The 26054-nt window shown below is 44.2% G+C and overlaps 1 long non-coding RNA gene across 1 annotated transcript; it reads left to right on the top strand.

Moving 5' to 3' along the window:
• Positions 1 to 9241: 9241 nt before the first annotated feature.
• Positions 9242 to 25878, top strand: LOC124234492 (uncharacterized). The gene is made up of 3 exons (XR_006887328.1): positions 9242 to 9319; positions 10350 to 10586; positions 25808 to 25878. It is a non-coding gene; the product is annotated as an uncharacterized LOC124234492 (long non-coding RNA).
• Positions 25879 to 26054: the final 176 nt, after the last annotated feature.

Here is a 26054-nt window from a genome sequence, read left to right as displayed (position 1 = left end):
GGCTGGCCCCGTGGCAGAGTGGTTAAGTACACGTGCTCCACTGCAGGTGGCCCAGTGTTTCATTGGTTTGAATCCTGGGCCCGGACATGGCACTGGTCTTCAAACCACGCTGAGGCAGCATCCCACATGCCATAACTAGAAGGCCTCACAATAGAATGTACAACTACGTACTGGGGGGCTTTGGGGAGAAAAAGGAAAAAGATTAAATCTTTTAAAAAATTCTGGTGGAGAAATGGAACATAAACTTTAAAAAAGACAAAGTAAATTTGGAGAAATGAAAATAAAAATTCTAAAACTGACAAGTAAAATAATATTAAGAACTCAATTGATGTGTTTGAAAGTATGCATCTTAGAGACAGCTAGGGAAAAATTAATAAGCAGGATAAACGGTTGGAAAGAAATCCAGAATAAAGTCCAAAGAGGCAAAATTTTGAAGAAGAGAGAGAGAGACCATGAGAATGAAATAGAAATAATTCTCAAATGCATTCAGCTATTACCACAGGTTAAAGAGACACATGGGCAGCAGCAATATTGAACTGAAAATGACTAAGCATTTTTAAACTAATGAATGACTACTCCATAGAGACAATAAGCTCAGTGGATCACAAGCACAACAAAAAACAAATTCCACATCTACAGTGAGTATAATAAAATCACAAAAAAGAGAGGAATGAAAAGACAAAGAGAAAACCTGAAGGCAGTCAGGAGGGGGCAAAAACAGGAAGGAGAGGAGGAAATAAGGAAAAAGAGAAAGAACAAATTCAACTGATATCTCATTTTTCAACAGCAAAAATGGAAGCTGGATCACAGTGGGAAAAAAATAGCTTTAATGTGCTGAAACAATACAATGACAAACCCAAGAACTGTAAAGAACTGTAAAGAAAACAAAAATGTCTTTTGGAAAATAATAGAAAAACAAAAACTGAAATTTATCATTAATGTGTTGTGGGGGAGCAGAATTTGCTACCCCAAAATGTGTATTTTTGGCTTATTTTTTTAAAGATTTTTTATTTTTTTCCTTTTTCTCCCCAAAGCCCCCCAGTACATAGTTGTATATTTATTCCTCATTATGGGTCCTTCTAGTTGTGGCATGGGGGACACTGCCTCAGCGTAGTTTGATGAGCAGTGCCATGTCCGCGCCCAGGATTCGAACCAATGAAACACTGGGCCACCTGCAGAGGAGCGTGCGAACTTAACCACTTGGCCATGGGGCCAGCCCCTTGGCTTGATTATTTTTAAGAACAAAAGACCAAGAAGATCCTTTGACTTTCCCCCTAACTTCCTAAAGTAATTTAAGATAGAAAGTCTGTTCCAGGAAGGAGCTCTCACCATAGATAACTATAGTGTAATATGTATTAGGTGTGGTAGACAGGGAGGAGCCTAGCAAGGCCCATTTGATCCAAACACTCCTCATGTCCCACACTCTCTGCCAAACATGGCAAACATTTGTTGACCAAACATTTACTTTTCCTTCTCTTAGTGAATTGCCTCCCTCCCCTTTGAAGTCTCAAACCACTACCCTCAAAACCCTCTTTTGTCTTTAGCTGAAGTATTTAAGGTATTTAAGGTGGTGGCTCCAGCCATTTTGGGGAATTACTCAGTTTTCCTGGGCTTCTCCCATGTATATATGTTCTTAACTTTCTTTGATTTTCTCCTGTTATTCTTTCTCATGTCAATTTAATTCTTAGACCAGCCAGAAGAACAAAGAGGAAAGAGGAAAATTTCTTGCTCCCCTAAAATATCAAACTGAAGGATAATAGTGAAGGATATCTTTTGAGAAAAAGGGAGAAAATCTCAGGATGGAGAAGTAGGAACAATGTAAGAACAGCAAAATTAATAAATATGTGGGTAGCTCCAAATAAATAATCTATAAAACAAAGATAATATGTGATAGGCTTCAAATATATTTTTTCATATATTACATTTATAGTTTTATAGTTATATGATAATTTAAGTACACAACAATAATAATCTAGAAGTCAGAAAGAGGTAAATGGGATTCTTGCACCTTCTGGGAAGAAGGTATAAATACTAATTAATGTTAGACCTTGATAAAGTAGGGTAGCCACTAAGATAATAGGAAAAATATTTACTCCCCTGAGAAGAGAGAGCACACAGGAACAACAAGGGAGTATTACTAGAGATGTGGTGGAGGAGCAGGAGCAGGAGGAGGAAGAGATAGGGGGAGGGAATCCAGGAGAGAAGGGATGTCTGGAAATCCAGAGGAAAGTGTTTCAAGAAGGAGGGAGTGTTCAATTGTATAATCTGTGTCAAATGCAGCTAAGGTTGAGTGAGATGAGAGCAAAAACTTAACCTTGAATTTAGCAAAATGGAAATCATTGGTGACCTGGAAAAAGCCATTTCAGTGAAGTGGTGTGGAGAAAACTCCTGAATTGGTTCAGGAGAGAACCTGAGGAGAGGCAGCTTGAATGGAGCAGAGGAACAGAATGGGAAATCGAGAGGAATCTGGGGTCAAAGGAGGTCTGCCTGTTTAACACACATTAGGGCATGTTTGTACATGGATGTTGGCAAGGAATCATCCCAGATACAGGACTACAGCACTCTGAGATGCAGCCTGAAAGGACTTCCCAGTCCAATTTTACTCAAAGTTACCACTTTAGGTCAAGATGGTGGTATAGGCAGACTCTGAACTCACCTCCTCCCGTGGACACAACAAATCTACAACTACCCTTGGAAAAATTACCCCTAAGAGAGAACTGAAAACAGGATAAAAAGAACCCCCACAAAAAGGGACAGGGCTGACTGAGGTGGAAAAGGCAGAAATTCCTTTCTGGAGAGAAAAAGACCACCGTCTAGCAGAGATGCCTCACGGCCAGCTGGAAGCAACCTTAAGACTAGCCTCCCCAGGCACCTGCAGCAAGAGCAACATGAACAGAAGGGCACATATAGCGCACACAGGGGACACTCCTGGAACATTTGGAACTGGTGATGAGAGGGAAGCAAACTGCTGGACCTCATAAGGCATCTCTTATATAAGCCCACCTCTCCAAGATCAGGAGATGTAGCTGGCATACATGATACATAGATATAAGCACAGAGAAAGAGGCAAAATGAGGAGATAAAGGAATACACTCCAAGTAAGGAAACAGGATAAAATCCCAGAAAAACAACTAAATGAAACAGAAATAAACTATCTACGTGACAAAGAGTTCAAAGAGTCATAAGGATGCTTGCTGATCTTGGGAGAAGAACTCAGTGAGAACGTCAACAAAGAATTGGAAAATATAAAAAAGAACCAATCAGGGGCTGGCCCTGTGGCCAAGTGGTTAAGTTTGCATGCTCTGCTGCAGGCGGCCCAGTGTTTTATGGGTTTGAATCCTGGGCGCGGACATGGCACAGCTCATCAAACCACGCTGAGGCAGCATCCCCCATGCCACAACTAGAAGGACCCACAATGAAGAATATACAACTATGTACTGGGGGAAAAAAAACTTTAAAAAAATAATAATTTAATTTGAAAAAGAATCAATCAGAAATGAAGAATACACTACTAGAAATGAAACCTTCACTAGAGGGACTCAATAGCAGAGTAGATACAGAAGAATGGATCAGCAAGCTGGATGAAAGACTAGAGGAAATCACACAAGCTGAACAGATAAAAGAAAAATAATTTTAAAAGAGTGAGGGCAGTCTAAGGGACCTCTGGGACAACATCTAGCATACTAATATCTGTGTTATAGGTGTCCCAGGAGGAGAAGAGAGAGGCAAAGGGGTAGAGAATCTATTTGAAGAAATCATAGCTGAAAACTTTCCTAACCTAAGGAAGGAAACAGACATCCAAGTACAGGAAGCACAGAGAGCACCAAATAAGAGAAACCTAAGGAGGCCCACACCAAGACACATTATAATCGAAAGGTCAAGAATTAAAGATGAGAGAGAATCCTAAAAGCCACAAGAGAAGGGCAACAAGTTACATACAGAGGAAACCCCATAATGCTATCTGCTGACTTCTCAGCAGAAATGTTACAGGCTAGAAGGGAGTGGCATGATATATTTAAAGTGCTGAAAGGAAAAAACCTACAGCCAAGAATACTCTACCCAGCAAGCTTATCACTCAGAATGGAAGGAGAGATAGTTTCCCAGACAAGCAAAAACTAAAGGAGTTTATCACCAAGAAACTAGCTTTACAAGAAATGCTAAAGGGACTTGCTTACATGGAAAAGATAAGACCACAAATAGGAATAAGAAAATTATTTTTTAAAAAAACAATAAAATCACTGGAAAAGGCAAATATACAATAAATGTAGCAGCTAATATGAAGGTCAAAAGACAAAAGTATTAAAATTATCTATTTCCATGATAAGAGGGTAATGGATACACATGCAGAAAAAAAGAGGTTAGATATGATATCAAAAACAGAAAATGTGGGATGAGGGGAGTAAAAGAGTAGAGCTTTTAGTGTCAGCCCAGCGGCGCAGTGCTTAAGTTCACATGTTCTGCTTCAGTGGCCCGGGGTTTGCCAGTTCAGATCCCAGGTGTGGACCCATGCGCCACTTGTCAAGCCATGTTGTGGCAGGCGTCCCACATATAAAGTAGAGGAAGATGGGCATGGATGCTAGCTCAGGGCCAGTCTTCCTCAGAAAAAGAGAGGAGGATTGGCAGCAGATGTTAGCTCAGGGCTTATCTTCCTCACACACACACACAAGAGAGTAGAGCTTTCAGCAAGAGGTCAAACTAAAGAGACCAGCAACTCAATAGTGATCATGATACATGTAGGCTATAATATATGAACCTCGTGCTAATGACAAACCAGAAACCTATAATACACGAATAATTAATAGAAAGGAACCCAAACATAATACTAAAGAAAGCCATCAAACTATAAGGGGAAGAGAGCAAGAGAAGAAAGGAACTGAGAAGAATTACTAAAACACCCAGAAAAAAAGCAACGAAATGGCAATAAGTACATTCTTATCAATAGCTACTTTAAATGTCAATGGACTAAATGCTCCAATCGAAAGGCATCGGGTGGCTGATTGGATAAAAAAAGTCAGTGGATACAGAGGAAATTATTAATAAATGCTATTTTGTATCAAGAAAGAAAAAGTACCAGCTCTAAGAGAGAACACTAACACCTTCCCCCTTAGCTCTTTCAAGAACGCACTTAAGATAAAAGCAGTGCCCATGCCCACAAGTTCCTTTAGCTAATTATCAGAGCATTGCACACTATTTGTTGACCTTCACTGGAAGAATGGCTGCAGTAGACTTGCCGGGATGAGTTCTCTTACATATGAAGGGGGATCAGAATAAATAGTCTTAGTTGCAAAATGATATATTCTCCTGGTAAGAAAATAGATTCTTCATCACAGTAAATGTGGTGGCCACAAGAACTACCAGCTACAGGGAGCAGAACTGACCAATGGCACCAGCTGCTGCTCTGAAATCCATCATTTCTTTGTGCTGAGGCCACGCCTCCCACAAGCTCTTCCCAGCCCATTACTGAGCTCAGCAGGGATAGCGTGGCTGCCCTCTTCCTGAAAGATGTGAGCTGCAGGATTCCTCTATTGGTTGACTTTGGTTCAAGGTTGTCCCCCCTTGCCAAACTTTCCTTTCCTCAAGTCAGACCTCCATCACAGTCTGACAGCCCTGCCAGCTTCTCTAACTTCCACCACAATTTCTCTCTGAAATATTTCCCCCCCAAAATGCTTGTCATCTCTCGGATGATCCAGATTAACGTTGTAAGCAAAACAAGAAAATACTCAGTTTTCAAAAAATTTTTGCATCTATAATAACATCTATTCCTTATAAATGTCTAATACATTACACAAAAGGGAAATTGTAACCCCCACTGTTTGGATGAGGAAACGAGTTAAGTGATTTAGCCAAGGTCAATTACCTTTTTTTTCAGTAGCTTCTCCATTTCCTAGTCTTCCATGATCAGTGTTCAGAAAAGAACTTTGAGTTTGCTTTCGCTTTTGATTATTATTTCCCTACTATGAACAACAATAACACTAAGCAGGCACTGTGTAAGTGCTTTGTATATATTCAACTTTTAATTTAATCCTCACAACAACTCAGGGAGGTAGATACTTCCCCCTTTATATATATGTGAGGAAATAGCTCCCAGAAATTAAATGACCTGCTCAAGGTCACTCACCTACTAATCAGAAGGCCTAGGACCAGCCCCTGACTCTAAATCTAGTGCCATTAGCACTAATCATAACACATCATACCTGTCAGCATTTTACTAAGCACACCTACATTCATTAGGAAGTGGGATGGGCACCTACCAGCAACTCCTCCTGCAGAGGTCTGGAGTTGACAAGAGCCAGGGAAAGGAGCAGGTGGTGATAGGAGGTGACAAGGTACAGGCAAAGGTGAAGATGACTAACCTTCTCCCAACTGCTCCATCTCAGGTTGCAGAAGAGTTGCTCATGGCCACCTGTACTCCAAGGGGCCTTATTTCAAAGAAAGTGTGGAGGGAAGTAAGTTTTTATTTAAGAGGTTGCAGCAATTATTTTTGCAAATAATTCTCATAAAAATGTTAGGAGATGTGACCCAGCTCCCTCCCACCTGCCAGCCATGGAATGGGGAAGAAAGTGTTAGACACTCAAGATTCTCCATGGTCCAATGTTTAGCCTCCTCTCCAGCTTCATCTCCCCTCATACTCTGTTTTACTTGATGCTTAAATACAACAGCATCCTTACGGTGCTGTCACATATCTCTGTACATTCAGTCATGTAGTTCACTGTCTAGTTTACCCTTCCTTCCCTTCCCTTGGTGAACTCTTACTCATTTATCCACATCTCAGCTCAGCCACCATATACTTCAGGAAGTCTTGCTCAACAACCAAATTGAGAACTCCCAGAGGACGCCTCCTCTGTGTTCCCCTATCCTACCCTCAGTGCTTACCTCGCCTCAACATTTCCCTTATTACATGAGATTATCTCACACTAGAGATACAAACAAAACTATCTCCTTAAAACCTCACTCATACCACGTCACTCTGGCCCATAAGTGCTTCAAGAGGCATCCTATGGAAGGTAAGAGAAGATACCGGCCCCATGCTCTGGCCTTTAAGGCCCTAAATGGCCTGGTCCCTGACCATCTCTCCAAACTCCTCCTTTGTCCTTGCTTACTGTCATACCACTGTCTGTTTTCAGATCCATCACACTGCCAAACCCTCTTATGCCTTAAGACTTATTTCCTCAGCTCTTAGCACAGTTGTTCCTTTTTATTCTCCAGGGCTTTGCTTGAAAGTTGTCTTCTTACAGGCACCTTCCATCTCCACCTCAAGAACTATCATCCTTTCCCACTGTTCCCTATTTCTTTTCTTCACTGCAACCACAGAATTTTATAAGTAAGATATTTATCTACTTATTCATTTATTGTTTTCTTGTTATTTAAATCTCTAATTTAGTGGAAAACACACCCTCAACTCTTCTTGCTACTGGAAAGCACAATCCAGGCTTTTTAATCCGTATCCTTCCAGGGTGTTTGGTGCACTGTTACATCCTCAAATTTGCCAAGTAAATGAATGAGCAAGCAAAGTTCAGGAACGACATAAAAAGAGAAGGAATTACAAAATAGCAGAGATTTAAAGAAATTAAATATTAGTGTTAGTTTCCATAATGACTTGCATTGAGGGAACTCTGAGTGCTTTAAAAATATTAATTTACACTCTGTTCACAGGAAGAACTCATTATCTCTAACTTACAAGCAAAGAAAGTCAGCCAAATGAAGCGACTTTTCCAAAAGGAATATAACGTGTTAAATAGGGAGCTTAGTCTAAACTCTGAATAGCTTTATTTTATACCCTGCCTTGTTCCCAGAGGATTTTAGATGGCTTTGAGAGACACAGATAGTTACACAATTTAGCATGTTCACAAAAACAAAACAAGCCAGTTGCTCAGGAGAAGCACAACTATTCCTGGTACAAGGTCTGAAAGAAACTTCTTTCTTGGGTCCACACAAAGGGCAGAAAACCACATCCTCAATCACATCCTCCAGGCAATGAAGCAGTGGGGCTCACGGGGTTGTTTGAGGCACTCCTCAGTGTGGGCCGATGGCGTGGGGCCAAGGCTCAGATCCACAAAGCAATTCTCCAAGGAACCAGATCAAGACAGCCAGGTGTGCGATTCTCTGATGGCCTGTCTTAATCCAAAAGGAACATCTGGAGATTCTGGAGGAATAATTTAACAGCACACTCTTCATACGCTGGGCTCTGTGAATTTTACTTTTCACCCCAAAACTTCTAATAAGTATTAAGTAACGGTGAAATTGAAAGTGACAAGCATCTGGAACACGGTCAATGTTGTGTAACAACGAAGAGTTCCATCTGATTTATCAGTCAGATGACCTGGGGAAGGGTATATTAGCTAAGGTGTAGGTTAAGCTGTTCTAACAAAGAGATCCCAAAATACAGTGACCTAGATAAAACCACACGAACATTTTGGGAAAAAACACTGGGAACTTCTGGTCTTGTTGCCTGTGTTAACTAGGCCAAGAGGCCCATGGTGGGTAAGGAGGTCCTGTGGACCCACTGAGTGGGGCCTCAGAGAAGGGGCTTGGGGGTCACTTACTGGGCTTCCGCATTTCCTGTCTATAGTGCAGGAATTAGAGCTGTCCGCTGTGATGTTTCCTCCTTTTAATACTATGGCTGGGGCTGTTCTTCTATGAGGCATGACCAAAGTGTAGACCCCTCAGCTGGGAGTTCTCCACTGTGAGGGTTCCAGTAGCCCGACCAGATGGAGGGGTTGGAGGGAAAGGTGACTTTGAAATGCAAGTTCCACCTACCAGGGTCCCAGTATTTTCATTTTAGCCACTGAACTTTTGTCAGCCAGGGAGCTTTTGCTGGATTTCAAACTGCCTCAGGAGCCCTCAGGAGCTGGCCTCAGGCGCCATTAATTAAACCAGCTTTAGCCAGGCAGCATGGCTGCAGGGTCAGAGCGTGGAGGATGCCGGGAGGAAGGGGAGGGCCGTGAAGGAGCGCAGAGCGTGGTGGGCGTGGGGAGCTGCATGAGGGGAGGGGAGTGGAGGAATGCACAGCGTGATGTGCGTGGCAACCGGCATGATGGAGGAAAGGGTTGATACACTGGTGCTCTCCTAAGCGCTATAAGCAGCAGTGACTGCGACTCCTTTCAGCCCTCAGGCCATGGAGCAGCTGGCCTGCCGCTGCAATTTGCCTTTGCCCTGAATATTTGGGGCGGGACCTTCAGCCTGCGTGAGGCCTGAAGAGGATGTTCCTGCCACAGAAGGCATCCAAGTTTTATGGCAGGCACCGCTGTCACGCTCAGACTTCTCAGACTTGGTCTCAGGCTCAGCTGCTGTCTCTATGGGGTGGCTGTGGACTCTTCAGGTGGGTCGGACTCACTTTGGGTGGGTCGGAGCTGGGGTGGGGTGAGCACAGCTCAGCAGGCAGGGATGAGGGGCAGTGTTGGGGATGGGGTGGAGGGTTCTGTGGCCATTTGGGGGTTCCTGGAGTGACCATATACAATTGAGAGGCTTCTGTTACCTGTTATCAGATGCATAGGACTAAACTACAATGATAACAGATGCTTGGAGGTCCCAGAGAAAATTGACAATGGAAACCTCACTGTAGGTGGGACAGGCTAGGGCCATCCTTCTGTATAGAATTATCAGGGACCCTTGGGTTGTGTTTCTGGACCATCTGTCCTTCTACCTTGTAGTGAACACAGGGAATGTGTATGGATAAGAGACAGAGGCTGCACATGCCGATCCGTGTTCTCTAAGTCTGTTCCATTCTGCAGAATGGTCAGCATGGCTTCATTCAAATAACGTACTTATTACTTATGTGTATTGAGTGTTTGATATAAAGGAAGTGCTTTGCAAATTAGCTCATTGGATCTGTCAACATTTGTAAGAGGTTGTTAAACCATTTCACAAAGGAGAAAGGTAGGGTTCCTATAGGGGAAATGTTTACATATAATCACAGTTATATGTCACAGGCAATTGATATTGCCTGCTATGTGATGAGTCTGTGATTTACTTTAAATTGGTGAGGAGAGTCTAGTTATGTATTCTTAAGTTGACAACCAATAAACTATATTAAACGCGCCAGTTTGTAAATGAGATTTACCATATTTTTGGGAAATGTCCAGTTTCTTTCACATTGCACATCATGTGATAGTCCTTTATAATGAAGCTAGTATGTATTAAGGCTGTGTACAGACTGTATATACGTTTGTAGTTATGCATGAATAACACATGCCAGATCAGCACAGGGAAGCGTTTGGCTAGAACCCCAAAGAGGACTTGAGCTTTCTATACCTACAGCCTCCTTTCCCCAACTCTATCATGTCAACTTTCTGCCCCTGGACTCTGGTAGAGATGTCCCCGTCTCAACCAGAATGTCCACAATGTTTTAGGAATCAGCGACCTTCATGGATGTGGTTGTGGACTTCACCCAGGAAGAATAGGCCTTGGTGGGCGCATCCCAGCGAAAGCTATACAGAGATGTGATGCTGGAGAACATCAGTCATCTTCTCTCTGTTGTTGAGTCTGTCAACAAGGACTTATTTACTCAAGTATCCAGGGAAGTTTCCACATATCATGCTCCCCTCTCAGCTCTCATTTTTATTCTTTCATAACACAACTACGAGAAGGTAATTCTGTTTATTTATTGATTTAGTGACATGTAATTTGTCCCTTCACTAGAATATAGTCTTCTTGACCACAATTTTATGTTTTTGTTGTTGCTCTATTGCCAGCACCCAGAACAGTGCTGAAAACTCAATGGATTTTTTTTTAAATAACTAAACAATAAGATTAAACAATTCCTAAGTAATTATTCTGTTCTAAGCAGCAATCCCAGAGTTTGAGACCACAGTAGAAAAAATACCAGGCAGGCATAAACTTAGGTTATTCTGGATTAACTAGAAACATTTAATTCCTCCCTTGTTGAAAACACTGGGGATCTTTACTCTGTGAGCTTGCTCGTGCACATCCACGAGTTCCTCAATGCTTTGGGCTTGGTGTCACGGTGTTCCTCCTGCTCTGCTCAAGGACTTACAAGATTTTCTTCAATGCTCACTTAGTTGTTCATTGAGATCCTGTCCTTGACTTGAGGAATATGTACGGTTCTTAAAACACAGTTCAAAATTCAAGTGGCTTTTTCCCATGAACAGGGTGGCAACTCCACAAATAAGACACAATTTCCCATTGGAGCAAGGAGAGGAGTTGTGGAGGGAAGAAAGGGGATTCCCACAAGGCCTGAAGCTGGGTAAGCTCCAGGCATGTGTGTTCACTATGAGGAGAAGCCTAGTCAGTGAGGGATCAGGACCTTGGTAATGCCAACTGCAGGTTTCCTTAAGTCAATGGTCTTTTCAGGAAAGTATGAGAATCCAGTGGGGAAAAATTCTCAATGTTGTCATTATTCCTAGCATTTGTCAATGTCTTTTATTTATAGTTTATGTCCTCTTTGGATCAAAAGTTTCATATTGTGAACTTTGCCCTCATCCCTTCCCCTTGATGATTTCTTCTCTCATAACCTTACCAAAATCCGTCTTAGTTTTCTCTTCAATCTTGAAAACATTTTGTAATTGACAGTGCCCTAAAACATGTTTTTAGACACTAGTACATTGCTCCATTTCACATTCTTGCCCTGTGTAAGGGTCAATATTTGCCTTGCATGCTGTACAACACTTGGGTTCCCTAATGCCTCTTGAGAAATTTATTTTTTAATTTACTTTAGGCAGGAGAAGTAACCTTTAAAACCAAGAAATTGTACCTATACCAGATATCTGCAGGAATAATCCATCTAACTGTACAGTGATGGTAAGTTTCTTGGGTTGAACCCTGGTCCCCTACATTAGAGGCCTGGGAATGGGATGATTACTAGTAAAGCACAATAACGGGACTATAATTTGAGTTGGGAGTAAGTGCCATCCCAGCAGAAAGTTTTGCATAATTTTAATTTAGGAAAGATATTGACCTGAGCTCAGAGCTATAACCTGAGATCTTATAAAAGGACAATTGTATAAACATGGCTCAAATACCTAGTCTATGAAACACAATGAAGTTACAAAATTAACCAACTGTACAGTTGAGGTGTTATAAAGAAGAAATCTCTGGGCTGGTCCAGTGGCACAACAGTTAAGTTCACACGTTCAACTTAAGTGGCCCAGGCTTCACCAGTTTGGATCCCGGGTGCAGTCATTGGACCACTTGGCAGGCCATTCTATGGCAGATGTCCCACATATAAAGTAGAGGAAGATGGACACAGATGTTAGCTCAAGGCCAGTCTTCCTTAGCAAAAAGAGGATTGGCAGCAGATGTTAGCTCAGGGCTAATCTTCCTCAAAAAAAAAAAAAAGAAGAAGAAGAAGAAATCTCAATGCATGCAAGAGAGTAACACACCGTGCATATGTAACTTACATGGGGAAGGTTTTTAACCAGGAACTATGACTGACTGATTAGCCTAGAATTCATACATAGAGAAAAGAATGAATGAACGTCTGTGGGCAGTCTTTTAAGTGCCTCTTATCTCCTCCAATAAGCAGAAATCTCACATTAGGGAAGAACCCATTGAATAGAACTAGTGTGAGATGCTTTCACTCACAGGTTCACGGTGAGTTAACATATGTGAAGTTACGTGGGCCCAGGAGGCCCACCTCCATAAGCTGTTGGACCAACTGAGGCAGCAAAGCCATGAGGAAACTCTGAAGTTTCACCTGGAAAATACCCAAGATATTCTCCAGAACATGAAATACTGGTAGGCAGACCAGATTCAAAAAGACAGAAGGGGATGGCCTGAAATCCATAATTAAGGTCAGATGAAGCCTGCTTAGGAGGCCAGGGGTGTGCCCAGGAAGTTCAAGATGAAAATCTTTCCTCTAACTTCGGAGAATGTGGTGGACTTTGCTGCTCTGTTCTCAGCCAACTCAGAAGGTTCCAGGGAGGATTTTGATCTGAATAGTTTATGGAGGGAGGTTTCAAGGCCATGTAATTTAAACAAGTGCAGTCAAAGAGATGGCTGTAAGTCAAGAAAGCAGGGCTCCTGGAGTGGTGAGAGACACTAGGACAGATGGGAGATATGGGGCGCTGGGGAGGGTGTGGGTGCAACAATGATGCACTCCTCGGGTCCCCAAGATGCCAGATGTCTGGGAAGCAGCTGCCACCATGGCCTTTACCACTGCAGCCACCGCCAGTGCCATTTCCCCAACCACCAAGAACACCACTGCAGTAGGCTGGACAGGGAAGTAAGAAGTAGGTTCCAAGTTCACCACTGTGGTCTCAAATCTGGACCTGGGCACGTTGGGATTGGGTCTGATAGGAGTCGTGCGTGGGGCAAGAGGAATTACCCTGAGGCAGGGGCATGAAGATCCCTGAGCTCCTCTCCAAGTGTCATTTGTTGCATTTGCATCTGTTGAGCTGAGGTGGATCCCTGCCCCAGAGGTGACCAGAGGCAGCCCACTCCACATGCCACACCACAGGGGGGCCCCACCCCACCCAATGCATCCCAGGAGGCTGTGGGACACCACCCCCGCTGCTGGTGCCCTTGCACTGGCTGCTGCCAAGTTCATCATCCTCCCTCGGGAGCCCGGCCTGGCCTAGGAGGGGCCCGAATGTGGAGGGGCTGAGACACAGTTTGGGCACACTAGCTGCCTGGCAGCCTCCTGCTCCAACCAGGCTGATGACAACTGCCAAGGTACTTTCAGGTCTCAGGATCCTTTTCCCCATCCTAGACCCTGGACAGAGACATCCCAGGAAGCTGGAATGGTCGGCTTCCTTCAGACAAAGCAGGCTCCTCCAGAGGATACGCCTCTCCCTGTGCCCTGCCACAGTGCACCCAGGGAGATGGCCAGGGTAAGGCCTGCCTTGGCCCTTAGTCATGGATTTCTCTCAAGAGTAGAGCTCTGGGCAGCAGGAGGGCATGGCTTTCGTAACTCCAGAGTGAAGGGAGGTGCCTGCCCATGGAAGGGCAGGCCTGCCAATTTCCCCACTATTTCCGCAGGGGGCATGGCATGCCTAGTGTTGCCACACTCCTTTGGTTAGCGTTCTTGAGCCCTGTTGACTTGTCAAACATTTACTGCTCCCTGTGTTGAAAAGTTCCTTCCTGACGTGAGGCCTTGTTCTGTCAAACAATAAAGGAGGCCCCGGATGATCAGCATTCAGGAGGGATAGCCTTGCCCTGTCCCCTGGTCCCTGATAGGCAAAGAGGGGCAGAAAACTATTTTCAAAGGATGGAAGTGGGACCTGAGCAGTAGGGGAGAAGGGGATGTGAGACACAGTCGTAGAACTTGTGAATCCCAGTTCACCAGCAGCTGCACCCGGCCACCACCAGTGGGCTCCCCTACACTTTCAGTGCCACAAGTACCTGTCCTTCAGCAAGCCCAAGGGCCTTCCTGAGACCAGTCACCTTTGCTGTGCATGTGTAGATAGAAAGAAGGGTTTCCCCTCCATGGAGCCGGGCTTCCAGAGTGCTAAAAGTCAATAGGACCCATGGGATTAGTCAGTTGGGGAGGGGCAGGTGCACCCACCATCCTCTCTTCATTTCCCTGACATCCTAGATCTGGTGAGAGTCACTTGAGGTTTCCATGAAATCAGTGGAGTTCTCACTGTGTTGTAGGGGGTCTTGTTGAGGTAATTGTTGGCCTCTGTGATATCAGGTCTCAGTGAGGTCAGATGGGGGTCTCTATAATGTCACTAGAGGTTTCTTGGAGGTCATGGGAGTTCTTTGTGTGTTCAGGGAGTTCTCTGTGAAATCAGGAGACCTCACTTTGAGGGACGAGGGGTTCACCATGAGGTCAGTGGAGGTCTCTGGGTGGTCAGACAAGCCTCTGTGTGGGCATGGGATGTCTCTGTGTGGTCAGGGGGAGTGTCTAAAGTGTCAGGGGATGTCTCTGTTAGGTCAGCTGAGATCTCTGTCTGTCAGTGAGGGCAGAAGGGGCCTCTATGAGGTCAGAGATGGTCTCTGTGAGGTCATGGTGTTACCAAAATCAAAGTGGGTTGAATCATTGCGAGTTAAGTTGGGATGAGTACACTAAAGCTATTTGGGGACATAAACCTTGCCTCGTTTGTTTGTCATCCAGCCCTTGACTATTGGGGACCACTGATAATGCTGTGTAGTAGCTTTCCTCACTTCATCTGTAGTAAGTTCACAGAAGGTGTCAGTTCACACAAGGGCAGTGTGGAAATTAATGGTAACTAGAGAAGCTCTCCTGATGGAGCGGCCATTTTTGCAGCTGCAGCGGCCACATTATGTCCTTTACCATGGATCCCAGCTACTTTCTTGGGGACCTGTACCACTTCTAGCAGTTTAAGCATCTCTGGCCCATGTTTAACGTCCATGATTCACTCTGGAGACCTCTGTGGCTGGAGGTCACTTCTGGGCAGGCATGGCTTAAAGACCCATTGGAATCAAGGAGAAGGGCAGCAGGGTTTAAGATATGACAGGATTTTAAAGAAATCTGAAGGGAATCTAGCATCATATCTTGACAGTGCAGTATTCTCTTTTGGGATAGCCAGAGGTGTCCTCAGTCACTGGTAGACTAGAGAATTGATGTAGGGGTCCAAACCCTCATAGGTAGGCCCATAGCCAATTTTTTTTGCTTTCTTGATTAACAAGCAGGTGACAGCTACAGCTCTCAAGCATGGGGGCTATCCTTTCACCATGGTGTCTAGTTTACCCATTCTAAAGCGTCCCTTTCTGGTCCCCGTAGTTTATCAGAGAGGCTGATAGCCATGCATCCAATGTAAAGGATCCAAAATAGAAAACGCACAGCCATACCTTTAGACACCTTATATCCCTTACTGGTCAAGAAGTTGAACATACTTAGCTCACATCTGACTCTATCCTCCTGGGGATAGAATCACACCCCGCAGGATTACCCTTCTCCCTGCCCCCATTTTCGATGCCAATTGCAAGGTCGGGTCGTGACCTGTGCTCCTGACAAACCAGCTGGAAGACCTCAGGTTCCCACCACCCCCTCCTTGGGTTTGAGTGCTCTGATAGAGCGGCTCACACAACTCAGGAGAACCTCTCACTTCTGAACAGCCACATGGAAGAGGTGCATAGAGCAAAACATGTATGGCAGGGAGGAGGAGCTCCCAGGGCCTCTCTGGGTGTGCCACTCTCCCCAAACCTCCATGTGTTCGCCAACGCGGCAGCTGTCTGAACACCGTCCTTTCGGAGTCTAACGGAGACTCCATCGCCTAGGCATAGTCGATTACAGTCATTGGCCATTGGCTACTCAACGTGGTCTTCAGCCCCTCTTGCCCCCTCCCCCTCCCCAGGGGTGGGGGCGGGGACGGGCCTGAAACTTCCAAGCCCCGAATCAAATCACACAGGTGGTTTCCCCAGCACCCAGGCCCCACCCTTAGGGCTTCTCCAACACTCACCTCGTTAACACCAGTTCAGGTGGCGTTGAAAGGGGCTTGTTAGGAATAACACCAGACAAACCACTTCACCTTTCTGGCTCTGGACTTATTTCAGGAACTGAGCCCTAAAGTAATTCTCATAACTAAAGATGTGCCATGTGGCTCTCATATGGGCAATTACAGGAGTTGTAGGCGCTCTGTGCCAGAAACGAAGGGAAGACATTTACTATTATAGCCCCAGGAACACACAGCATTGAGAGCACTAAGGTCTCGAGCAAATCTAGATTCCCCTGTTCTGAAAACTTACTGATTCCGGGAAAGCTTCCTCTTTATGGCTTCTGGCTTCAAGGGGTATATGTTTTACCCGGGACCAGCCACCTACCTGCTTCCGTTTTACCTTTCCTGGCGTGCCACCGGCTGCTCACTCCACCTGTCCTTGGGCCCATGGTTCCGAGTTAGCCCTGCTTGAAACATGTAGGGGAATCTCTCCCTTCTCAGGGGCTGCTGTATCCTGCAAGAGGGCCATCAGCTCACCTCCCCCACTTTTTGGTGTTTGGATCTCGGTTTTCTCCTGTTCCCGGCCTGTGGAGGCCCCTAACTTACAGAGCATGTCCCTCCCTAGAAGGGGGTGGGGAACGGGGCATTCTGGTACACACAGTGAGGCAGTTTTGACCCTGTTTCACAGGTCCAGGGCTCCAGAAATCTTCTGGTCTCTCCCTTTCCTGAGACCTCCTTCAGTTCACACTTTCCTTCAGATAGGTTTCCCTTGTGGGCATTCAACACCAAGAACATGGCTCCACTAGGGAGCAAAGATTCAGCCTGCTCTCCTCCTTCCTGCAGAGGTCACCGGGGCCTCCCAGAGCCAACCGGGGGAGGGGGTGTCCCTCAGCCCCATCACGTCTCATCTGTGGTCAAGGGAAACTGCCACAGCTCGGTCTTCTTCGATCCCTTCCCTCCCTGGGGACGGTTCGGACAATCTTGCCACCAACGCCCTTCCTATTGGCAGTACGCACACCGATTAGCCCCCGACATTGTTGGTGGCCTCCTGGCCCCTCGGTGGGGGCCGGGGTTACTCACCCATGGCATATGCCTCCTCTCCCTCAGGTTACCTTGAGGAGACTGGCGGGCCACAGCGAGCAGGGTGGCCTGCCTTTTCATCTTCTTGTCTTCCTTTGCATCCTCAGCTTCAAGCCTGTTATGGGTTATGGAGCACCCTCCATGCAGCCACTCGTAGCTGTGCAGGACTGGTATCAGGACCGATAGCCAACTTTTGGAGTTTCCCACGGGTGTCTGGAGCACTTCTGAGATCTGAAATACGGATTCAGGATCACTGTACGGCCCCGGGCCTCCAGGTCCCAGTTTGTGTATCACCTGAGGCAGTCCTACAGCCTCTGGAACAAAGTGTGTGTGTGTGTGTGTAGCTGGGGGAGCCGGTTTTCCTCAGGGCCCTATTGGACCTCTCTTAATTTAGGCCATTTAATGGGTGGCTGGCTTACTCTTTTCATGGCTTTCAGAAGCGGACCCCAAAAATATCCTCCCTTTCCTCGATCCTCAGGATCATTGGGATTCCACCCTGCCTGTCTCTTGCACAGCCTGTCCACCAGGCCTGCGGATGTCCGATCCTGGGTCATCTTCCTTACCCACTTGTTCTCTGGCTTCGAACGGAATGGATGACTTTGCCGCAGGCATGCTAACCTTCTCCTCCAGAAGCCCACAATTCATATGGCGTGAGAATTCATATGGAGTGAGGATAATAATATTGTTAATAAAGTTATTTTTATTATTAATAGCTAACAATTATATAGTGCTTACTATATTCCAGGCAATATTCTAAGTGCTTTCTAAATATTAACTCTTTTAATCCTTGCAAGTGCCCCATGAGGTAGGTATTATTTCTTTCAAATGAGGAAACTGAGGCTCCAGAGAGAGGCTAAAACCAATATGTAACTGATAAATGAATTCATCAGTAAAGCTGAGTAAAATGCAGGCTCTCTGTGTTCGGAGTCTTGGCTCTTGATACTCTATACCTATGCTCCTGCAAGTCCTATGAAACCCAGAAGCTTGTATGATGGTGGTGAGGCACAGGGGCTTTAGGCAAACTGCTGAGTTCCACAGCTGACTCCACCCTTGGCTTGGTACTGAACACAGTCCTCGATTTGAGAAGCTCAGTATCTACTGCCCTCTCCTCTAGGACCCAGGAGAGGTGTGGATTCAGATGCAAATATGGGGAGGCTTTTAAGTTCTAGGGGCAGGTTGTAGCCAAAGAAGCTCAGGGCCTGCAGGTAACTTCTCACCAGTTTAGCAGCTCCCCTACCTCTTCAGCCCCCATGCATGCAGAAAGGCAGCATGAGCCTGGAATCACACAGGCCTAGATGGAAATCCTGGCTCTGAAATGCACTGGCTTTGGGTAACAACTTAGGCTTCATGATCAAGGTAAAATCAGAGGAAGATGGTGCTGTTGAATGAGCATCCCAGCAGCTGAGTTAAACGGTAACCAAAATGACTGCCTGACTCAGGGGCATAAGGCTTTAATGCACACACGCTTCACATGTCCCAGGCACAGGCTAGACATTCTACATGGCTCATCCCATTTCATACTCCCAATAGCCCCAGGAGTTGTGTTGTTCTATACCCACTTCACAGGTGAATAAACTGAGGTTCAGAGACCTTAAGTAGGTTGTACCAAAAGTTGGGCTTCTTTGAATCCTTGTTACCATTATGGGCTTAATTGTATCCTCCCAAAATTCATATGTTGAAGCCCTGACACTTAGCACCTCGGAAGGTGATTGTATTTGAAGACAAGGACTTTAAAGTGGTGATTAAGTTACATGAGGCCATTAAGGTGGAGCCCTAATCCTGTCTGACTGGGGTTCTTGTAAGAGGAGGAAATTTGGAATCACAGGGAGACATCAGGGATGCGCTCACACAGAGGGAAGAACATGTTAGCACAGTGAGAAAGTGGCCATCCACAGGTCCCCTACTATCAGCACATAATCAGGAAGGGGAAAGAGGTTTTCTAGTGCCATGTTGTCCAGAGGCTTTATCTCATATTAGGTAACTCCTAGCAGCTCTGAAAAATAAATGTTATGAGTGTGGAAATATCAATGGATCTGGGACTTCGTTGTTGCATTATTGTCATTTCTCAGAGGGTCAGAAGATGTTATAGGCATAAGCCTGTCTCTCCTAAGAGGGCCTGGAAAGAAATTATAGAAAGTGTAGAAGGCAGGACCTACTTCTTCGATAGCTCATTCCCAGATTCGGGCTAATATCATATCTTCATTGGATTATTAATGTTTCTTGAGAGTGCTACTTCATCAACTTTCTCTTCCCTGCCTAGGCCTTCAGCAGCTGATACGGTCATCAGCTGCCTAGCTTGTGGCCCAGCATACCTATACCTTACCTATCCATATGTCCAAAGTGACATGAAGCTCAGGAGGCCATATTTTCTGATTTGTGGTATCATTTTAGGAAAAGTTTTATGAGGTATAAACAAAGCAAACTAGTTAAAAATCTAACAATCATTTTTATTTGAAGAGAATAAGATCACATGACATTAGAACTCCTCTGGAAAACCCAGGACATATATCTCACAACTTGCTTGACTTTTTTTTAAAAGATTTTATTTTTTCCTTTTTCTCCCCAAAGCCCCCCGGTACATAGTTGTATATTCTTACTTGTGGGTCCTTCCAGTTGTGGCATGTGGGATGCCGCCTCAATGTGGCTGGATGAGCAGCGCCATGTCTGCACCCAGGATCCAAACTGATGAAACACTGGGCCACCTGCAGTAGAGCATGCTAACTTAACCACTCTGCCACAGGGCCGGTCCCCTTGCTTGACTTTTGATAGGTAAGAAGGAGATAGAAATTCTTACCAGTGGCTATCTGGTTGCTAGAAACAGAAACTGCCTTTTGTTAACATAAGCAAAAGAAATATTTTTAAAGGCTATGGAATAACATATAAAATTGAGGGAAAATAGAACTACAGGAAGAACCAGAACCAAAAAATAATGAGAGATACAGAGACAGAGACAGAGAGTGGAGGGAAGGGAAGAAGGGAGGGAAGGATGGGTGGAGAAAGTGATAGAGTTAATTAAACAAGGTGGCCACAGCATAGGCTAAGGGAGGGTATGGGATATTGACAGTAGTCCGTGATCCCAGAGAAGAATGTATTTATATATAAATGGAGGAAGGATGCTGGACAAGCAAGTATAAGTGATTTTCACTAACAAAGCATTCCTAAAGTACTCATAAGCATTACATGACTCCCTGATTGTTACATGCACAAGTATTGCTCAATGAAATTCCTGCTTGGGGACTTCACCAAATGTCATCTATTTACACTCAACACCCATTTCTATCCCCTTCTACATTCTTTCTTGTGTTGCAGTACTTCCCATATTTGAGAGGGCTGAAAAGAACATTTCCAAAACTCCCTTGATGCCACGGTTCTAGAATTGATTTAAGTTCCATCAATGTAATGCAGTTACATGAGATTTGAAGGCAGAAGGGGTAGTGAAGGGCAGCAGGGACATTTGATATATTTATTTTCCTGCATTGGTAGCAACTCCAGGCCCTGGCAGGCATCAGTTTTTCCAGTGGCCCAAAGGCACTTTGCACTGCCTAGTCACCAACCTCATGGTCAGCGGCACTGAGACATCAGGGAGAATTTCCTGCAGTTCCCCCATCTCTGGACTACATCTGCTGAGGCCTGACCCTGAGCCTGAGCCTAGCAGCAGACACCAAATTCCATTCTACTAGCCCTTGCAATAATTCTGTGGATGTCTAATTTCATATAGTAAAGCCCTTTCTAGTGGAGATACTTAAGTAGTTTCTGTTTCCTGCATGCACCCTGAATGATACAAGTATCAAAAATCTCCTTCAGCATCAATTTAATTTCCAGCTTTATTGCACATTCTTTCAGTGCAACGATATGGTTCACCCATCTTATGGCTCCTTTCCTTGCACAGATGACAGAGTTTTCTTGAGTAATTGAGCAGAGCTTCCTCTGACTTGCCTACAGGTGAGTTCAGTTATTTTGTTCCTTGAGACCACTCCCATTTCCGAGAACTATTGTTGACTATGCTGCTTAGCTTCAGTGGTTTCCTTGTTGTGTTTCATCTCATTATTCCCAGAAATGTAGATGCCTCACCAGTGACGAAACACTAGGAATGATGATTGCCCTGATGGCTGTTCTTTTAGGCCAGTTGGATCATAAAAGGCATAATTCTCCAAATATTATTATATAATGAAGCAGTCTCTGGTGATAGCCCTGTGATAGGTACACTTATAGAAGAAATTAGAGTTGGTATTATGTGTTAGAATTTCAGTCACATAGTCCCTTGGATCTAGGAATCCCAAAGCTAGGTACTTATGTTACTGATATCTCACAAAAAAATCCTCTCAGATTTACATATAAGTTTAGTGCAGGAATTTTTTTGGTAAGTGTTTTTAAAAATGAAAACAGCAAAACGATCCTTCAGGGACCATTTAATTGAGTTAAGTATATTCAATTGATAAAAGTATTCAGCTGTAAAATAGCATGGTTGGCTCAATACAGGAAGATTTCCAAGATGAAATATTAAGTGAAATTATAAGGATGAATTGCACAAAATATTTAGCAATTAGCAAGTTTTGAGTATGACAGGTGAAAAAATATGCATTGGTATTAACTACACACATGAACTGTTCACTAATTCCCCTTGGGATCAAAATACAAGGTTCTGAGAGTTTAGAGTGGGGGAGGGTGGTATATCATTTTGTATTTCAGTGGAGAAAGAGAAACATTACCAGGTATTTTAAACAGAGGGAATTTACAACAGGGGATTGTGGGTTGGTTATGCCAGGATTGGACGACTGAGAATGAAGGTATTCGTTTCCTTAAGGGTGCTGTAGCAAATTACCACAAACTTGGAGGCTTAAAATAATAAGCATGAATGAAAAAAGTGAATGAAATATACAAAAAGAAGTGTATATGAGACATATAGGAAATGCTGACAATACCCAGTACACATGTAATCAACGTTTCAGAAGGACAGTAGGAAGAGAATGGAGCTAAAGCAATATCTGAAACAATTATGGCTGAGAAATTTCCAAAAGTTATAAAAGACTTCAAGCCACAGATCCAAGAAATACTATGAATTCTCATGAAGACAAATACAAAACATTTAGAGCCCATCAAACATGGTATGGTCTAAGGTCTAAAGTGGTATTTCACAATAATGAAGTGTGGCTCCAACTTTGCATCTCTTCATTGTGGGGCCTGTGAGTGAGGGAGAGGAAGAAGCAGCAATCATGGAGCAGGGCTATATCATGGCTGCTGATGGGGGATAATTAGGAGGGAATGAAGATAGCCTCAGAGGCTCATTGATCCCCTCAAACATTTCTTGAAGACCTGTAACTCAAGATTTGACAGAAAAATGGCTAAGAGTTTGGCTTCCCTTTTATCAAGGAAAAAAATACCTATAGTAATTCTTACTTAGAACTACTTATACAAAGGGACAGAGAACCCAACTCAGTTGGTATAGACAATGAAGAGATTTTGTTTTATGTAACTGCAAAGTCTGGCAGGAGCAAGTGTTATAGGTGTGGGTTGATCTAACCATTCAGGTGTCAAAATCAAGGATCTGCTTTCATTCTGGCTCTCTGTTCTGCTTTACTTGGTGTTGGCATAATCTCTAGGCTCTACGTGGTAGTCCTCCAACTTCTCCAGGTGGGCACTCCTCTGCAACAGCAAAATAGCCATAGCAGCTATGTCATCATATCTACATAGCTCCCTCTTTTTGTAGGTCTTTCCAGGAAGGAGAGAACATTACTACCTAAGAAATTATAGCAGACATCTCCTCTCACCTCTGAGTCTCAGATTGAGTCTTATGCCCATCTTTGAACCAAGATCGTGATTGAGATACCACATTAGTCTTCTAATTGGTCTCTAAGCAGAGACCAAGTTTAGAGTCAGAATTGGGGGTTAATCCTACCAAACCACAGCACTGGGATGGGGGAGGAGTGGTCTCCACAAAGCAAAATATAGTTGCTAACAGTAGAAGTGGGTAATCACCAGAGGAGGAACAAATGCTGGAAGCCCCCCCCCCAAAAAAAAATCAACTCAAATCACACGGCATGACACTTGACCCACTTCTCTTCCCTTTTCCTTCTAGGTTAGCTCGGCTCTCTTCTCAGCTGTTGCTTGAATGCACCAAACACCTCGCCCTTGAGGCCTTTGCTCTCCCCAGAGCTTTATCCTGGAATGAATGCTCTTTCCTCAGACATTTGCTTGGCTTTCTCCCTTGTTTCTCTATTCACGGCTCTATTTAAATGTCACTTCAGAGACATTGCAAAATGTCAAAAATAGCAACTGCATTTCTCTCTAACCCCATAATTGGCTTTGGTTGTGTTTATAGCATTTATCACTATTTGAGATTCTTTTATGTCTCTCTTTGCCCTCACCACTGGAATGCACTCTCCATGAGAAGATTCTCTCTTGCTCATTGTTGTATCATGGTGCCTAAAACAGTGCCCAGCATGTAAGCATTAAACAAATGTTTGTTGAATGAATGAATGAGAATCCAAGACCTAACTCCACCTCTGTAATCTTAAGCAGGGAACTGAAGCCTTTATTGCCTCTGTTACCTTATCTGTCAAATGGAGATGCTTTCTACCACAGAGCATTATTCTTCAAGTAAGAAAATGTGTGGGAAATGTCTGGCATGTACAGATCTTTGATATATATTATTCTCACAAATATATATATAGATAGATAGCTAGCTATATTCTCACAAAGCTTCATTCAGTGGACCCAATGAGGCCAGAATTCTTTATTTAAATCGGTTGTTATCAACCCTGGTGTCACTTTAGGATTACCGAGGGAATTCTTCACAGGTGTTGAGCTTGGTTCTCACCCTGAGTCTCTTATTTAATTGGCCTGGTGTGATGCCCAATCATTGGCAATTTTTAAAGCTCCCCAGCTGGGTCTAATATGCAGCCAGTGCTCAAGACCACTAATTTCTAGTCACTGGTGGGCTGATGGCAGGGCTGGATGTGTAACCCTCAGACTCATGGAAGCATTGTAAAACCTGGCCCTTCCAACACCTGGAAATCTCTAGAAGCCAGCTTGGCTTATTTTCTCCAGTACAAACTTTCAACTGGTGGACTACACAGACGATCCTTCCCACTGTGTTAGAAAGAAAAAACATCAGCTCTGCCTCAGATTTCTCAAATGATTTTCACATGTGCAAACCATGACCTGTTTCCATGCTTGTAGATGTTAGGGGGGAGAAAGGGAAGCTTAAAGGAGACCAGGGAGACTAGTGTGTATTTTCTTCTAAAGAAACTTTTAAAAGTGCAGAGAAACTGGCCTGGGACGAGATCTAGGATCTAGATCTTATACTAACAGGGATGATGCATGTGAGCAGTGCCCAGAAAAATTCCTGGCCCATCGTAATTAGTGTTCAATTAAGCAAACTAGACTTGCCTAAGGTGTTATGATAATAATGACACAACAAACAATGAATCCTTTTTTGAGCATCTTCCCTGCGTTAAGTATTTTAGGTAGGTAATTTTTTATCTCTACATTACTGTAAATCACTGGTTTTCTCCCCTTTCACAAGTGGCAAAATTAGGATCCGAAAGCTTGCAGCTGGGAAAGGGAAGACTCAAGATTAGCATTCAGGGCTGACACCAAAGTTCATCTTCCGGCCTGTATACTATATACTGTTTCTAGAATCCCCTTAACTCAAACTCTATGACTCAGAGCAACCTGAACCTTTTTCACCTGCAGTAAACAGAAAGCTTTTCCTTCACATAAAATAATGTAAATAGTGATAAATGCTGTGAATACAACCGAAGCCAATTGTGGGGGTACTGGGTTAGAGATGCTGTTCAAATCTCATCCCATTCAGAACCTCTTACTATTGATAGGAGAGGGAAAGTGGAAGAGAGAGGTTTTGCCTGATCTTTGAGGCATACACATGTGTGGAGAGAGGGGGCAGAAATGCCTGGTTTTCTGTTAAGAGGTAGGGCCATGGGAGGAAGCTGTTGCCCACTCCCCAAACTGTGCAAGTCCTCCTGATTCAGGGCAGTTCTACAGGCTCTTGTCTCTGCTGATCTGGAACTCTCTGCTCCTTATGAACACCCACCATCACCTTTGCCTGGAAATTCCTATTCATGCTTTGGATCCACAGTTTAAGTGTCACTTCCTCCAAGAAGCCTCCTCTGGTTCTCCACCTCTCCCACCCCTACCCTAAAACAAAATATTTTCACATCTTATTTTGTTGTGTTTATGGTAGTTTGTAATTAAATAATTTTGAGTAATTGTTTAGTGCCTACCTCCCCTTTGTCAGCTCCATCAGGGCAGGAACCAGATCTTTCTGATCTACCTCCATATCCCCATTGCCTAACACAGTGCCAACCACATAGAAGGGCCTCAACATTTTATTTGCCCGGGTGTAAGTGTTACAATGAAGAGACCAAACTTAACCCTTCCATTTTTTCTTTCTTTCTCGGGAAACAAAGGAAAGGGAACCTCTGCCACTCCAGTGCAGCCTGACATTCCTGAGATGCCTCAAGGCACAACTGAACATATGGTATGCACCTGGGTATGTGGAGCTTGAGGAAGAGCTTCACTCATCTTTCACCTTCTATTCTCTGGTGCTGGATGGGGTCCTCCTTTCTGTTTTTTCTGTTGTTGTTCATTTATTTAATGATTGGCCCTGAGCTAATATCTGTTCCTCGCAGCAGAACAAACAGCACACAGAGCTCC

This window comes from Equus quagga, unplaced genomic scaffold, assembly GCF_021613505.1.
Source record: "Equus quagga isolate Etosha38 unplaced genomic scaffold, UCLA_HA_Equagga_1.0 812_RagTag, whole genome shotgun sequence".
Classification (NCBI taxonomy): domain Eukaryota; kingdom Metazoa; phylum Chordata; class Mammalia; order Perissodactyla; family Equidae; genus Equus; species Equus quagga.
The sequence above is the reverse complement of the archived record's forward strand: the minus strand, read 5'-3'. Positions and strand labels throughout refer to the sequence as shown.